The sequence below is a fragment of the Diabrotica undecimpunctata genome, chromosome 3 (assembly GCF_040954645.1).
Source record: "Diabrotica undecimpunctata isolate CICGRU chromosome 3, icDiaUnde3, whole genome shotgun sequence".
In the NCBI taxonomy this organism is placed as follows: domain Eukaryota; kingdom Metazoa; phylum Arthropoda; class Insecta; order Coleoptera; family Chrysomelidae; genus Diabrotica; species Diabrotica undecimpunctata.
In genome coordinates this window covers 55,751,620-55,769,407 of record NC_092805.1, presented here as the reverse complement: position 1 = coordinate 55,769,407, position 17,788 = coordinate 55,751,620, and the positions used below count along the sequence as shown (strand labels likewise).

Below are 17,788 nucleotides of genomic sequence, written 5' to 3'. Positions count from 1 at the left end.
TAACGTCTTAAGTTATTTCATAAAAATCAAGGTTTATTGAAAAGTTGGGAACATGTACTGATAATGTGAGACAAAGTATTGAATTAATAACAACTGAATATTTAATAATAATGTCGAAAGCTTTATGCGAAATATCGTATTATATATTTACATCGAAATGCAAAACTGTTCAGAAGAAACAAAAACTTTCTGAAGCTTTCTAGAAATTGAAATTTTGTTATATGTTTTTGTTGAATTATTTTAACAAAATTTTTTTATTTTGTAACAATTATAAACTCCAATTAACGTTAGAACCAATTGTTTCGGTTTCGACTAGCACTAGTCTTATCAAGTATACCTAAGTTCGTCTTAGGATACTAAACTAATCAGGATACTAACTAATCATATTTATTGTAGGAACTTTAAAAAAATATAAAATTAAATTTGTAACACAATTAATATCGGACATCACTGCCACCCGATGACGTCGGATGGTGTGAGAGGATGCTGTCAATCGACTACCTAAGCTCTGACGTCACAATGGGCGGGGGTTTTAAAAACTTTTCCAAACATTTTTAATTTGTGTGTATTTGTTCCATAGGAAGTTGGAAATATTGGTTTTTTAATTGTTTGAAGAATACATAAGGACTCGTGGTTATGAACATTCATTTTAGGTAAGAATATCAAAGGATTAAGATGTTTTAATAATTATTTTTAATTATTTTAAGGTTTTAGAACTAACTGACCCTATTGGAACTGGCAATAGAATAAGACAACGAGATTCCCTGAATGATTATGGATGAAATAATAAAAAAAGTAAGAACTACAAAAGGATACCAAATGGGAGAAAAACAGCTTAAAATACTACTCTCTCAGAGTACGTTTCAAACGTCCGGGTGATCATGTAAAGATGCTCATGTATGATGCCCGCGGTCAGGGGAGGATGTAACGTTTAAGTCCGACAACGCGACTGTCGCGTTCAGTGAATATAGCCTCAGAGGCCACCAACGCGAGTCACGTTATTATTATTTTAAGGTTTTAGAACTAACTGACCCTATTGGAACTGGCAATAGAATAAAACAACGAGATTCCCTGAATGATTATGGATAAAATAACAAAAAAAGTAAGAACTACAAAAGGATACCAAATGGGAGAAAAACAGCTTAAAATACTACTCTCTCAGAGTACGTTTCAAACGTCCGGGTGATCATGTAAAGATGCTCATGTATGATGCCCGCGGTCAGGGGAGGATGTAACGTTTAAGTCCGACAACGCGACTGTCGCGTTCAGTGAATATAGCCTCAGAGGCCATCAACGCGAGTCGCGCGGTCTTTGACTATATGACAATATATGAACGTTATCTCAGCGGATTTTTCACGAATTACAACAAATATCTGCTGGCCGCTTCAAAACACTGGCATATACTTTAGTTTGTGTTTGGTTTTCGAATTTTTATGTTAAACTTTATTCTGAGTATATAACAATGTATGAATGTTATCTCGGCGGATTTTTCAAAAAGTATAACAAATATCTTCTGTCCTATTGATAAATTAGATGATAAAATATGAAATCCTCAATTTTATTGCTTACTTTTCAAATATTCAAGCTAGACGTGCTCGAAAACGACAAAATTAGCTGATAAAAGGTTGTAAAGTAATAAAAGTAAAAGCACCGTTAAGCTTTGAAATAATCACCAGATGTATTTAGATTATATTGCATTTCCAATAATGTGTTGTATTACCATAATCCAATCTCATCGGTTTATTTTGCTATGCATTCAGTAATACTTTCTACGCCGTCGGTGTTGGATGTCTTTTGGTTTTCCTGTGAACCATTGCACGTGCTTTGCTAAATACTTCAATTTTAAATTATTTTTAAAATGAGTGATGAATATTGAGAAACCTTCGACTTCTAAACGAGGTAGGTGGGAAACTTCTCAAGCAATCTTAGGTAATGAATTATTACACATATTAGAAGATTCACATGATGACTGTGACGCAAGTGATGAAGATTTATGTTGTGACGAAGATGATCGGACAGACGATCCTAATTTACAAGAAGAATCTGAAGATGGTGTTGGTGATGATGAGTCTCAAAATATTATTGAATGGTTTTCAGAGGTTCAACATCCTACAATGCTAACATTGACAGAAATACCAGGATTGAAAATTAATGTGGGTGGCAGCAATCCTATTGATTACTTTAATTTATTGGCATGTGAATTATTCTAGGACCTGATTATTCAAAATAGCAATGTATATGCCGTTGATATTCTTTCTCAAAGTAAATCTGAGAAAGATAGAATTTCAGCTTGGAAGGATATAACTGTAGAAGAATTTAAAATTTTTCTTGGTTTGTTGTTTCACATTGGAACCATAAAAATTAATCGTATGAATGATTATTGGAAGAAAAATCATTTATTTAGTATTCCAGTGTTTGGACAATATACGAGCCGAAACCGCTTTATGTTAATTTTGTGTGCCTTACATTTTAACAATAATAGTGACAATAACCAGGCCAAGATATCTCCATTGTTAGATTTTTTTAATAATAAAATGGAGAATCTTTATTATCCAGAAAGAAAATTAGCCCTGGACGAATCTATGATTTTATGAAAAGGAAGACTTAGTTTTCGTCAATGTCTCAAGAGCAAACGACACAAATATGGTGTCAAACTGTATACTTTGGCAGAATGTACCGGGATGATTCAACGCATATTAGTTTATAGTGGAGCTAGTGACCCCGTAGTTGGAGGACGTAATCATACGGAAAAAGTAGTGCTTAATTTAATGGATTCGAAACTAAATGTTGGTCACTCCTTATATATGGATAATTTTTATAATACTGTTCTATTGTGTAAAAAACTACTTTCGGTTAAAACTTATATTTCAGGAACATTGAGAACAGGAATAGTGTTGAACAGGAAGTTGTTTCTCGAAAATTAAAACAAAATGAACTGGTGAGTGCTTACAATAATAAAGGGATATTTATGTGTAAATGGAAAGATCAGCGAGATATTTTATTGATCTCTTCAGAATTTGGTCATGAAATGATTGAAACAATATCTAGGAAAGGAATTGATAAAGAAAAGCCCCGTTTAGTCGTTGAATATAACAAAAACAAAGGTGGCATTGACTTAGGTGACCAGATGTTAAATTATTATAGATACGAACACAAAACTATGAGGTGGTACAAAAAATAGGCATACATATTTTTCAAATTATGCTAATCAACGCATACTATTTCTATAATTATTCTAATTCAAAAATGTCATTGTTCGACTTTCGATTGTCGGTGATTGATAGTCTTTTGGGACCAAATCCAAAAATCCCCCAAGTCAAGAAAAATTTGATGTTTCATTTGCCATCCCATTGCCCTAAATCAGCTAATGGTATTACAAATTACAAATCAGCATTATGATTAGTAAATATTTCTGGCAAACTAAAAAAGAAAGAAAGGACTCATTGTTTTATTGTGCAGAGTGCCCTGAACATCCGGGATTGTGCTTAGAAAATTGTTTTAGACGTTTTCATGAAGAAATTGAAAATTAGGTAATTAGTTTGTTTTCTTGATGTTGTTGCCAATGGACTAATTGAGTTTTTTTTGTGACCAAATAAATTTTTTTTGTACCCATATTTATTATAAATGACTTTTTAAAGTGTACCTTAAAAATTAATTAGTTTACATGAATATATCTCAGTGGCCCACTGTTTTCCCTTAAAAAAAGGGACGGAGCTGAACGTGTTAATATCTAACATCACTGCCACCCGATGACGTAGGATAGTCGTATTTTTAAGAAGTTATTTTTTTATATATCTTTTCTGTAATTATACCGCTCACAATGATGTGCATTTTATTTATTTCAACCTACAGTTGCTACTAGCTGTATTTACAGTGTAGTTAAAGTACCAGACACAAGAAACACGGAAATAATCTTATCCTTGTCATGTACTTCACACCCTATAACCTACATCCCTTATAAATTTTTTTACATCAACAAAGCAAATACTGCCTAGTGCTTTACAAAAATTTTAAAATGATACTTATGGCATTGTTGTTGTATATACTGTTGGCTTCGTACAGTTGGATCGCTTGTTGAACGTAGTTGTTGTCTTCAGATGATGGCTTGGATGTATCTGAATCTAGATGCTTCCATGTATGTATCTTCGGGGAGCCGTTGAGTTTTGAATAGCAGCTGCAGTTTTTATTGCATGGTCGACCATGTTTTTTGACAGGTCTTTAGGTGGAACCACTAGGCTCAGGAAGTTCCACCCATGTGGTTAGGGTATGTCCCACCAAAAAGTGGACAAGAAAAACTAAAATAATGTTTCCAACACTTTGTATTCGAAACATCATACGTTTTTAAACATTTCCTTGTCATGAGTTTATAGAAGAGTTATTATTACAAGGTATTTTAAGAAAATACAAGTAGAAAATTGCAAATGGCAAGGATTAAATGAAAATAATAATTATTAAACAAATTAGTTAAATTACATTAAAGATTCTAGCTGCATATACAAACGAATAGGAAGTTAAAAGAATCACGTGGGTTGGAGGTTATGTACAAAAACGGAGTTAAAAATACGAAATTATAAAAAGATAGATACGTATATAAAAAATTATCAACTACAAATATGAAATGATATATTACATATGTACTTACCCCAGAGAAGGAATTAAACGGTATACATGAATTTATGTAGGTACGAAAACATGTCTTTAAATAGACACATTCCCTTCCATTGAAGCAAAAACTTGATAAAAGAGTTGTTAACTGACAAATAACGTTTGTAACGACTTTGTAACGATCAGAGCGCATCTACGTGGCCGGTGTTTTTACGGAAATTAAAGTTTTTTAGGCAAGGAAAGTTATTTTAACAATTAATTTTAATTATTATTAAATTAAAACAAACGATTTTTGTATATATTTTATTAGTTTTTTTAATCGACTTTAATTAACGAATATTTATGGAACAGTGAGACAACACAGCAGATGCGACGCGTCTCACTGTTCCTTTACTGTCTCATTGTTCCGTTATAGTTGAACAAGCCAAATCGGAAAAAAGGAAGATTATCTGAAGATCTGATGATACAATCTATTGAATTATAACAAGGTGGCACCTCTATACGACAAGCAGCATGAATGAAAGGACTATCTTTCCAAACGATCCACAGATATGTAAAAAAAAACATCAACAAGAAGAGAAAGTCCGTTTATGTCCTTATTACAAAATAAAACAAATTTTTACCAAAGAACAGGAGAACGACTTGTGCGAATATATAATTAAATGTTCTAAAATGTTTTAAGAACATCAGTCCAATAATTTATCCCTCCGAATCCGAGAAGGTTGTAGTCTTGCATGGATAATCATCAAAGTCATTTATCGATTGAGGCAATCGATTTATGTAAAAATAATGGCGTTACAATCCTAACTATATTGCCACACTGTACGAACAGATTACAGCCGTTGGACGTAGGCTTATTATAACCATTTCAAACTTTCTATAATGCTGCAGTAGATGCATGGATGATGAACCATCTTGGTCAGACATTTACAATTAATAACGTAGCAGCCTCTGTGTGGGCACAGCATATCCAGGAACAATGACGCAAGTTAATATTACAAGCGCTTTTCGAAAAACAGGAATATTTCCATTCGATCAGCGCGTCTTCACTAAAGAATGTTTTGTCAAGTTTTGTGACAGATAAGCCGCTCATTGCAGTTGAAGCTGCTGCTGAAAATATAAGTGAATCTCCAGATGTAGAAAATCCAGGTTCAAATAATACTGAAAACACGAAAACCTTTGTTAGCCCATTAGTTTTTAAGGGTTAAGGAAAGACGATGATAGCTACGGATACCCCGGAAAAAATAGAGCTGATTAAATCTAAAGAAAAAAACATCAACATAGAAAAAAATAACAAGGCGTGTATTATAAATAATAGCTTTATTACCCAACAGTTTCCCATTTCTAGGGTAAAAAGTTTAGATACATTTTTAATTAGTATACAATCATTAGTAGGTGATACAAAAATATCAAGTAAAAAAATAAATGCAAAAAATAAGTAGGTGAAAAACAAAATAAAGAGTGAGAACAATCTAATGTACTCCATAAACCAGTGCGGTATCAACTAGATGATTAATTGAGCATGAGAAAATATCACAATGGTTGCATATTTTGTTATAATTATTGCACATAATATAAATGGGTGACATTAAATCTAATTTGACCTAATATATCACTGCAGTCAATACAGTTGTGTAACAACTTATATAAAAATGAAACCGAAAATATAATTCTTCTTAACTCTAAACTTACAATATTAAACCTGTTACATAACAAATCGTAATCATAACCATGGACAGGATATACTCCATCAACCTTAAAAGCTAAATATTTTACAAGTTTCCGTTGTACCTTTTCAATCTGTTGCATATAACATTTATAAATGGGTTATACATATATAAATTAGCATACAATATTCTAGTTTTGTTCGCACCAGCGATAGATACAGCAGTTTAATCGGTCTTATGTCGCTAAAATTTCTACAGTTTCTGACGATAAAACCGTACATTTTCATAGCATCGGATACTTTCTGCTCAATATGGTTGTTAAAGGTTAATTTTGAATCAAATATAACTCCTAAATCTTTAATGCTATTACATTTTTCAAGATCTAACCCCTGAATTACATAATTAAAATCAACCTTATTTTCTAGAGTAACTTACTACTTTACACTTATTGACATTAACTTACTACTTTACACTTATTGACATTAAGAAAAAGTTTGTTTTTTACACAACAAGTATCTATATAATTTAAATCGTTCTGTAAATCTATACAGTTAGCAATTGTTTTAATTTCACAGTATATTTTAAGATCATCCGCAAAACACAATTTTCTGTTATTGATATCTAAAAATAAATCATTGATATATAATAGGAACAACAATGGACCTAAATTTGATCCCTGTGGAACACCGGATGTAGTACAGATTAATTCTGATATGAAACCATTATAGGATACAAATTGGTTCCTACCTATTAAATAGCTTTCCAGTAACTTTAAAATGTTTCCAGCAAATCCCAAATTTGATAATTTAAAGAGAAGGTATTTGTGATCAACCTTATCAAACGCTTTAGAAAAATCAGTATATATCACATCTACTTGACCTTGTACATCCAAAACATCTGAAATATATTGAGTTATTACAGCCAAGTTTGATACAGTAGAACGTTTATCTATAAAGCCATGTTGATAAGGTGATATCCATCCCCTAACAGAAGGGTAAATACGGTTATATAGAGTTACTTCGAAAACCTTTGAAAAATTGGATAACAAAGATACCGGTCTGTAATTGGATACATCAGATTTCGATCCGTTTTTGAATACAGGGCATATTTTTGCATTTTTCCATAACTCGGGATAAGTTCCCGTTTTTATTGATAAGTTAAAAAATTTTTGAAGTGGCTTTACAAATACCCGAGAACAATCTTTCACTAAAAATGCTGGAATATTATCCGGTCCGGACGTCATTTTATTTTTAATTCTTTTAAAGGCTACTAAAATTTCGTTTTCTTGAAATTCGTTAAAATTAATAGTGGGTAAGTAGATATCACTACAACTAAAATTATGATATAAGAATAATGAATAAGATGAAAATGAGATGGAATTACAAGATTTAAGTGGATGAGAGAATTTTATGGGTGAAGATCAAAAACCAATTAGTTTCGAAGATCTTGATCGCTGTCTCAATAATGGGAATTATGTGCTTGTTGAATTTAACTTTAAGCAAAAGACATACTATCTAGGCAAAGTCTTGTCTCAAATAAAAGAAAATGATTTTGGAATGCAGTTTTTAACAAAAAGCGCTAAATGTGAAAACAGGTTCATCTTTCCAGTTGTCCCAGATGTATAGAATAGAATAGAAATATCTTTAATATCACTGAAAATTATAAAATTTTATGGACAAAGCTTACAAAAAGTAAAAAAAAAAACAATAACAATGAAAATTTACTAAAATTACATAAATCGTCAATAACACAGAATCACAAAATAAAAGATAATAAAATATACAATCCATTGCAAAATTTAACTAAATTGCAAATTGCGTAATAAAACTTTACGAACTAGTTTACGAATAACTTTAAGTTGCTGCATGTGATACCCAAATATATATAAAAATCAGTGGCGCACCGAGGGGGGGGGGTTTGGTGGTTAAACCCCCCCCCAGACCCTATTCCGACACTGTTACTTACACATTTTAAGGACTCAAAATGGAGGAAACATCATAAAAAAAAAATTTGGTGACCAACCAAAACCCCGCAAATTCTAGGTGCGCTACTGATAAAAATACTTTAATTGCTTGTACCTAAACGTACTGCAATTTCTTAGTAATTCGTTAAGAAACTCTTCCACAATATAATATGGTCTTTCAGACCGACAGTTAGTCGTGGATGGATAGCGCGCCGTCTAGCCCTTAAATTGGATGCATGTAACCGTCTTCTGACAGTTTGGCTGAAAATCGCTCGTCCAGTAGCACGCCTGAAGATACTGTTAATTCTGGAAGCCGTGAATGTTGGGTGTCTTCTTGCCGTCAGAACTACAAAACGGTCTTGTCGACGAGTTGAAGATCGTTCTCTTCCTCCTCCATGCCTGTATGTTGCAGATCCAGGTGCTACATACCGATTTCATGCACGTCTTATCACACTTTGTTGAGTTATGCCTTGTTGGATCCAACGAACTAATTGCTCGAGCTGCATTAGTTCTAAACGTCTTTGCGGCATATTCTTTTATGATAAATAGATTTCTTGACAACTGGTAAAGCCAATACAAGCACTTTTATACGAATGATATATTCATGTTTGGAACAACATGTCTCACTTTGTACGAGATAAGGGCCGATAAGAATAGGAAGAAAAAAACCACATGCAAAAAATATTGGCAGTAAAGATGGCACATAGAGTATAGTACAGGCAATTATTTTAAAAATAGTTTTATATGTTAATTTTAGGAATTTTAAAAGTATCCACTTCAATTGTTGAGTAGTGTAATTCTAATAACACCTTTTCAAATTTAGTATCAGTTATTATCATAACTATCATGATTCAGCATTTTTGAACTACCCAGCTGCTTCTACATGGCAAAGCATATTAACATATTTGTTTTACGCTTTAACATTTTTTAACTACCAGTAGGTATAGGTTATTCCACGAATATACGACTGTTTGCGATTATTGCGACAACGAATATTTTACTGTGCAAGTAGAAGTATGAAAGTAAATTGGTCTAATTATTATTCCAATAAAAAGGATCTACTGTTAGTATGACATCTGAACTAAAATTATTTCAGTTAATAGATGTTCAGATAGACGCAAAATTTATTGTGAAATTTAATCCGAAAATAACAAAAATTTTTACGCAAACGCTCATTTTTACGCAAATGTGTTCATCAGACATTTGGGTTGGATTTCGGTGAAATGTATACACCAAAGAAGCGTGCCGGGTTTCTTTGATATTACACTATTTTATTACTTTATTAGGTACTACAACTGTAATAAATGTTGAAAAGAAATTGACAGAACGATGGTTCAGAAACCAGAAAAAGAATCTATATAATATTTCACTTTGTTAGTTTTAAATATTTGTTTGCTTTGAGTGGATGTACTCTTAAAAGTTCCGAAAGTAACGGGTATAACATACTGGCTATTGATAGTTAAAGTACCGAGTCGTTACAGATATTAAAAAGTAACGAAAATTTACATACAGTTTCATATATCGCAGACTGATTTTAGTTTTAAAAACCGTCCGTATAGAGATTTCCGGTGAAGAGAGGTGTCCGTTAAGAGAGAGTTTAGTATAGTGTATTTGTTTATTGAAGCCAAAAATGCTGAGACGTGTTTTAAATGTAGACAACTTTATATTTAATGTACTTTCTTATTTTACTGCTGAGAAATCAAACGGGGGCCCTTTGCGACCTGTTCAATCCGTACATAAACGTGTGTGTGATTCACTCTGTATTAGTGAAACAAAACTAAAGTCGGTTTTGCAAAATGCAAAAAAAAAGTGAACAACATGTCGCACAATAAAAATCTCAACTCAAAGGTTGCAAATTTGAAATCCGTGAGACAATATATAAAATGCGCGAAAAGAAAGAACATGTTTCTTTAGATTCAGTACTACAAAAATTGAAATATATTTGAAATTCACAGAACAAGTCTCTGGAGAGTTTTAAGACAGATTGGCTTTAAGTTCAAAAAGGAAGACAAAAGACAATAGAAAGGCTTTGTGTGAAAGAGCTAGTGTAGTTCACAAAAGAATAGAATTTTTAAGAAATTATAACAAATTTAAAAAAGAATGTTCTTCCTTCGTTTATTTGGACGAAACATGGATTTTTGCTAAAGGCGGTATCAAACGAATTTGGCAGGACGAGAGCATAAAATCCATAAAACACATCTATAACGAGGGAAAGAGATATATTATAGTGCATGCAGGTGAAAAACATGGTTTTATTGAGAGAGCAGATCTTGTGTTTTCATCAAAATCAAAATCAGCCGATTATCATGACAATATGAATACGGAGATGTTTGTAAAATGCTTGAAAGAAAAACTGTTGCCAAGTTTACATGAACCATCCGTTATAGTACTGGATAATGCTGCGTACCAGTCGGAAATTTTAAATAAGCAACCAACAAATACCTGGACCGTAGATAAAATAAAAGAATGGTTAACGAATAAAAATATTACATTTCCTTAATACTGTTTTAAGTCTCAATTACTAACGTTAGCTAAAAGTCATGCACAACCAAACATATATATAGAAATGTTTCTTCAACGTTGAGTTTCCCAAAAAAAATCTTTATTTCGAAATTTAAAGTTTACAAATTTTGAGAAATACTACAAACTACTACATTTAATGATTTAAACTTGACTATTGAAACATAATAATTACAATAATAATAATAATATTGATTTCTTCCTATTTATAACGTCGGATATCGGAATCTGCTGATTCTTAATAGTAGGGGAGCTTATGGCTACATTTCTCCTCCCTCCATTGGATGGGACTTCGTCCTCGAAGTTTTGGTTACTTCGGCTATCAGCTCGTCTAATATCTGGATCTGGGCAGGATGCAATTTTTCTCCAAATAGGATTTTGGAAATTCGTTTTGTTTTATTAATTAGGAGGATTATTAGGAAAGCTAAAATAGGTAAAAATATTATAACAGGAGTGGTGCTCAGTCCTATTGATAATCGGGGTAGTACTTCTATGGTATCTAGTGGTTGAATGTGGCCATGTGTCTCTGGGATTATTAATTTTTCGATTTTCATCTCATGGTTTGGTATTAATTTTATTGGAAAAATTTTTGAAATGGAAATGTTTTGTGACGTCTTTTTATTAAATTGGATACCTTCAATCATTATTGGTACATCTGTCATCAAGAGGCTGGTTGAATTAATTTCTATCTGCTGGATTCTCATCGGGTGAACTATTCCTAGCAATATGACTTTGCTGGTTTCTTGGAAAAAGTTCTCTGTGATTAATGTTTTTGTGCAATTATCTACATTGGGTATGTTACATTTGGATTGTACATAGTTTGAACAAACTATGTTATCGCCTTGTCCTATACAAGTGTCGAACCATTTATTATTTGTATAGTATATAGTAAATATATATAGTAAATAACGTGGTACAGGCAAAAATCCTTGATTGTGTAGTCTGAAAGGGGTTTGTGGATCAGCGTTGGGAAATTGATGGGGGACTATGAAATCATAATGTTTGGCTTTAATGGGGGGACTGTGGATCATGATTGTTATATAGGGGTGTATTACTAGTTCTTGGAGTGTCTAAAAGGTTCTGTGGGTGTTATTCTGGGGGTTGGCAGTAGGTTTGAACTAAATTTCTGAATATTATGTGGATTTTGCAGTATAATGTGATGCAGTTGGACGTCATGAATGAAAATTATGTTGGGTGTTTAATCACGAATGATATATCCGACCGTTCTGGGTGTATGTATGTATGTGTGTGTATGTATGTATGTATGTGTATGTATGTGTGTGTGTATGTATGTAAAAAATAAAAACAGAAATATAATTCTAATTATTTTTATTGTTTCAAAATGTATGTATGTATATCAGTATACTAGTTTTCTATCAGAAAGAATCATACACTTTAGGTACAAAAAGAATTGTTTTATTGATGAAAAGTAGGCTGTTGTATATACTACTAATAATAATATTTAGTTGTGATTAAATATTTACGATACAATATGTATTGTAAAAACATATTTGCTTTAAAATGTCCAGACCAATAATTTTGAATAAATTATTAGTAAGAATATTAATCTATTATTAAACAAATAAAGTCGTTATAAATTAACTTGTTTATTGGGGAAACAAGTCAATAAACATAATACAAAACAAAGGACGACAGGGGAAAAAGAAACACATAGTGTCGTTCTAAAATTTAATTAATTCATCAAGCTGCAATAAAAGAAATACATTAGTATCAATTTGGAATCATAAATAAATAAACTTACTACTCTTTAATGCCCATATTATAACTACTGGCTCTTCTTCTATAATAAAAAGCCGGTAATTTAAAACTCTCCCAACATATTGGGCAGATATGGGAGCCGCATCTTCTTGTCCAAACAGGACCCCTAAGGGGCGGCTCCTTAAATGACTTGGTAATTTTCTTTGCAAAAACGCTCTTATTGCTGCTAAAATGAGTAAAATAAAAAATTATTGTACACCTCTGAAGTTGTTGTTTATTGTGTAGTGACATAGTTACCTTCCATTTCTGAAACAAAAAAAAATGTGTTAAGAGAAGTAGTATAAATATATATAAAGTCCCAACGTGTTTTATCATCATTCAACAAATTGTAACGAGTGGTTTTGAATACTTCAATTTTCAGTAAGTGCAATTAGTTTATACATATATTTTATGTATTAGTATATTTATTAATGGATAAACATTTTTACTTTATCTAGTATGTTATTTTCTTTTTACTTTATCTAGTATGTTATTTTTTGTTGTTTCGTATTTGTAATATATGTAAGTGTCGTTTGATTTTTATTTTAAGTTAAATGAGATAATTTTTAAGATTTCTAGTATTATATGTATTTTCTATTAATTTTTGACATTTTCAAAATTCCTTTTCAATAATGTTTCGCATTTGTATTTACTGAAAAATTTATTTCAGTGTTGTTTGATTTTTATTTTATGTTACATTTCAGATTCTTTAAAATTTCTAACGTTACATGAATTTTTATTTTCTATTGTTTTGAGTCATTTTTGAAATCTGTTTTATTACAGATATGTCTTTAGTATAATTCTTATACAAATAGTGCGAATATTTTAGATCTTTTTCTACAATTCTTTTATTAATAATATTAATACTATTTAGTTTTAGTTAAATCGTAGACTAGTAAATTATTTTTAATTATAGAATATGGATCTTTTAGCAATCAATGCCAGCTGCGCAGTGAGCAGAAAAGCAACTATTAGACTACAAGATCTTCCACAAGGAGAAACGTTTAATATCGTAAATTGCAAAATAGTGCAAACTCGATTTGGTCAAACGGTGTTGATAGAACTACAAGAAACGTAATATTTCTCCCGAAATATACAACAGAACACATACAACCTCATTTATTAGAATTAAGTAGCGGTAACTACGGAATTTCCTTTAAGGGACTGAAACCGGTAACTTCTACCACCTTTAAACCCTCACCTAATTTTGAATTTAAGAAATTGTAAGGTAAGCAAATTTTATTTATTTTTTTTTTGTTATTTTCTATAATAATTATAATAATTATTGCTAATATGTCGATGGAACAAGTCGCTAGAACAAGTGATAACATGTTAAAAAGTGTAGATGAGGCTTTTAAAATTTTAAAAGATACGTGGCATAACGGAAAGGCTGAAAAATGGATTAAAATTATAACAAACAATATAACAGTTTGTAACAAACTCATTAAAAAATTAGTTATATCTGTCAGTATACGAAAAAAAGTATTAAACAATATTGCACAAATGAAGAGAATACGAACTATATTAAAAACAATGTTACAAAGCAAAAAATAAAGAAAATGATACTAAATCGACTTTAGGAGTAAAGTGGAAAATTAAGCATCAATTTTTCAAGGTCGCATACATACAGGAATAATTATTAATTTATTTCATAAAGATGTAAAAAAATTCTTCGAAGATGCTTTTCTTATTTTTAAACAAAAAATGATACAATTTGTAATAAATTTAAATTCTACTAAAGTCAACTCAACATTTTGTGCCGAATTTATTTGAAAAAAACAGGACGAAGAAGTGACATCACTTAAATATTTTCGTACACGCACTGAAGTAATCGATAGGAGTACTGACTTGAAGGAGTGGTTTACCAATTATATTGAGGAACCTCTTTTAAACAAACTAGAAAATTTTCAAGAAAAAGATAGTGGTTACAGTCTTAGTAATTTAATATCTCTTGAAATTAATGTAAACAAATATGAAATAGGTAAAGGATCGTCTTCGTTTATTCCTCTTCCTATAGAAATTTTAAATAAAAAAGCATGTATTAATGTAAAAAACAACGATAATGCCTGTTTTTATTGGAGCATCGTAAGTGCATTATATCAACCAGTGAATAACTTTAACTTAAATCGTACCTCGTCTTATCCATTTTATACTACAGTATTAAATATGAATTCTTTGGAGTTGCCTATGCCTATATGGCAAATATCAAAATTTGAAAATATGAATGATATTTCGGTAAACGTATTTGGATTGGAAATGAATAGAAACGGATCTTTTGTAACTGTAGTTCTAAGAGTAACACAAAACAAGAAACCTAGACATGTTAATCTTCTGTTAGTTCAAGATATCTACCTTCCAAAAGATGAAAATATAACTACAACTGACGGTAGTCAAGAAGAAGAAGAAGAAGATAATAATAATGTTGATAAAGAAGATGACAATAACGAAAAATACAAGATTAACTACCATTATTGTTGGATTAAAGATTTATCATATCAAAGAAAAAGGTGAAAAAATATATATGTGACAGATGTTTAAATTATTTTTATTCTCAAGAAAAGTTAAATGAACATATAACAATGTGTGAAAAAAGCAATGATTGTAGAGTCATGTTTAGTAAAAACAAAATTATAAAGTTTAACAATTTTGTTAACAAAGAAATAGTTCCGTTTGTCTTATATGCAGATTTTGAATCAATATTAAAACCTCTAAGAGAATTAGAAACGTTAGAAAATAGACAACGTTACCAACAACATGTACCATTTTCGGCAGGTTACTATTTGAAATGTTTCCATGATAATTCTTTTACATATTACAATTCTTTTCGTGGACTTGACTGTATGACTTGGTTTGCTAATGAGCTAGATAAAATTGCAACGGTTATTTCATCCAAGCTAAAATTTGTTCGACCATTAAATGTAAAAGTAGATTTGAAAAATGCAACAACAAAAAGTTGTCATATTTGTGAAAAGGATTTTTCTTCAACGGATATAATTGTTAGAGATCATTCACATCTTACAGGTGATTTTAGAGGTTATGTTCACCAAAACTGTAACCTTACTTAATTACAAAAACTCGTTTGTAATACCAATTCTAATTCATAATTTAATGGGATACGACTCGCACCTATTAATTAGAGATTTAGCAAAATTATATTCTATAAGAGTGATTCTGTTAAACAAAGAGAAATATATTAGTTTTACTGTTTTCCATCAGAAAACCAAGATAAAATTTCGATTCTTACATTCCTTTCGATTTATGGGATTTCCCTTAGAGAAAATGGTATAATTTTTAAATAAAGAACAACTGGAAAATTTAAAAGCAGAATTTAAGAACGTTTTTTCAGATAACTTTGAATTGTCACGAAAAGGAATTTTTTGTTACGATGATATAGACAATATAGAACGACTTAATGAAAACCAGTTACCTAGCAAATTACATTTTTATAACAAATTAAATGATGAGAAAATTAGCGAGGAAGATTAAGCTCACGCTCAAAAAGTTTGGAAAAATTTTAATATACCGGACTTAGGATCTTATAGTGATCTCTATTTAAAAACTGATATAATACTATTGGCAGATTGTTTTGAAAATTTTTGAAAAATGTGTAATCGAACATATAATTTAGATCCTGCACATTATTTTACACTACCGGGTGACACTTGGGATTGTATGTTAAAATATACAAAATGTCAATTGGAAACTCTACAAGATGTAGATATGTTGTTGTTTTTTGAAAGCTCTATTCGTGGAGGAGTTAGTCAATGTAGTAATAGGTTTTCTGAAGCTAACAATAAATATATGAATGAATATGATCCTTCTCAAGAATCAAAATATATATTATATTTTGATGTAAACAACTAATATGGTTGGGCTCAAAGTCAGTATTTACCTTACGAAAATTTTCATTGGATTGAAGAACCTGAAAAACTTGACGTAACATCTGTACCAAGTGATTCTTTAACTGGATATATACTAGAAGTTGATTTAAGCTATCCCGTTAAACTACACGATTTGCATAAAGATTTACCAGTTTGCTCTGAAAAATTAGCACCACAAAATACTAAATTAAAAAAATTGTGAACAGATTAATTAATAACAAACATATGAGACTGCAATTAATTATTATTGGGAAATTAATGTGCTACATAACGCAGGCTAGCATAAAATAAAAATATTACAATATTTATAGTACTCACATCGGTTTGTATAACCAGCTGGTCAATCTGTTTGTTATTCCGTGCAAGACCTTCAGTCTCATTCTCCACTTGAGAGTCATTTTAATCTTGAATTCTGAATTATGAACCTGTGTACAACAGACTAAATTAGTCACATAGTTTAAGTACCCGAGGGCTTATTTTTAAAAGTAATTTTAGCGTCAACTTAGCAATTTAAAAAAAAAAATAGAATTGACTAGTTGGCACTGAACGAGAGACTTTTAAAAATCTGCCCTTGTGTGGTGGGGAGAAAGTAAAATATTATAATACGTAGTTACATAGTACTTACATCGGCTTGTAGTAATAGCTGGTCGATTCGTTCTTCATTTCCTGTGACATCTTCATTGCCATTCTCCACTTGTGAGTCAACATGCATCTCTAATTCTGGATTGTGATCTGCGAACAATAAATTAAATTAGTCACACCTGTGTGATATTATCAATAAATATAATTGGCATTTCGTATGTTTTTGTAAAACGGTACTTAATGATTACTGATTTTAAACTAAATAGTAACTATGATAGCGTATCAACTTGAATTGAAATTGAATTATTTACCTTGTAGAACATCAAAAATTAATGTACTTAGTGAAAAAACACATTTTTGCCCAATATGTCACTTAGTGAGTTTTACCTCTAAAGTGTCGATATATAAAAAATAATTTTACTTGCCAGATTAGTAGTTGTTTTCTTTTGTTGTTTAAAGACAAAATAAAATGATTTTTTTTGTTTGTGCACCTATTTATATACAGTTAAGGATGTTAATATGAATGTGATTTGCATACGAATGACTTAGAATTATTATATAATATAATTAAATATTTAAAAATTTATCGACATAATGTTTTTGTATATTATACAGATTATAATGTCATCTTTTTCAACATTTGTTTATGGACTTGTTTACCCAATAAACAAGTCAATTCATAACGACTTTCTTTGTTAATACTCTTAAGGTTAATATTCTTAATAATAATTTATTCAAAAATTATTGATCTAATCAATTAATGCAAATATTTATTTTTGCAATATTTAATGAATAATTAATGGACTTGTTTC

General features: G+C 30.7%; 1 long non-coding RNA gene across 3 annotated transcripts; it reads right to left on the bottom strand.

Moving 5' to 3' along the window:
• Nucleotides 1-12,430: 12,430 nt before the first annotated feature.
• On the bottom strand, nucleotides 12,431-17,431 carry LOC140436821 (uncharacterized). 3 transcript variants are annotated; one of them, XR_011950309.1, is made up of 5 exons: nucleotides 17,288-17,428; nucleotides 17,020-17,126; nucleotides 16,713-16,819; nucleotides 12,518-12,780; nucleotides 12,431-12,461 (listed from the first exon to the last, which is right to left on the bottom strand). It is a non-coding gene; the product is annotated as an uncharacterized lncRNA (long non-coding RNA). The 3 variants fall into 3 exon arrangements; XR_011950308.1 differs by having other exon boundaries at nucleotides 12,431-12,780; nucleotides 17,402-17,431; XR_011950307.1 differs by having other exon boundaries at nucleotides 12,431-12,780.
• Nucleotides 17,432-17,788: the final 357 nt, after the last annotated feature.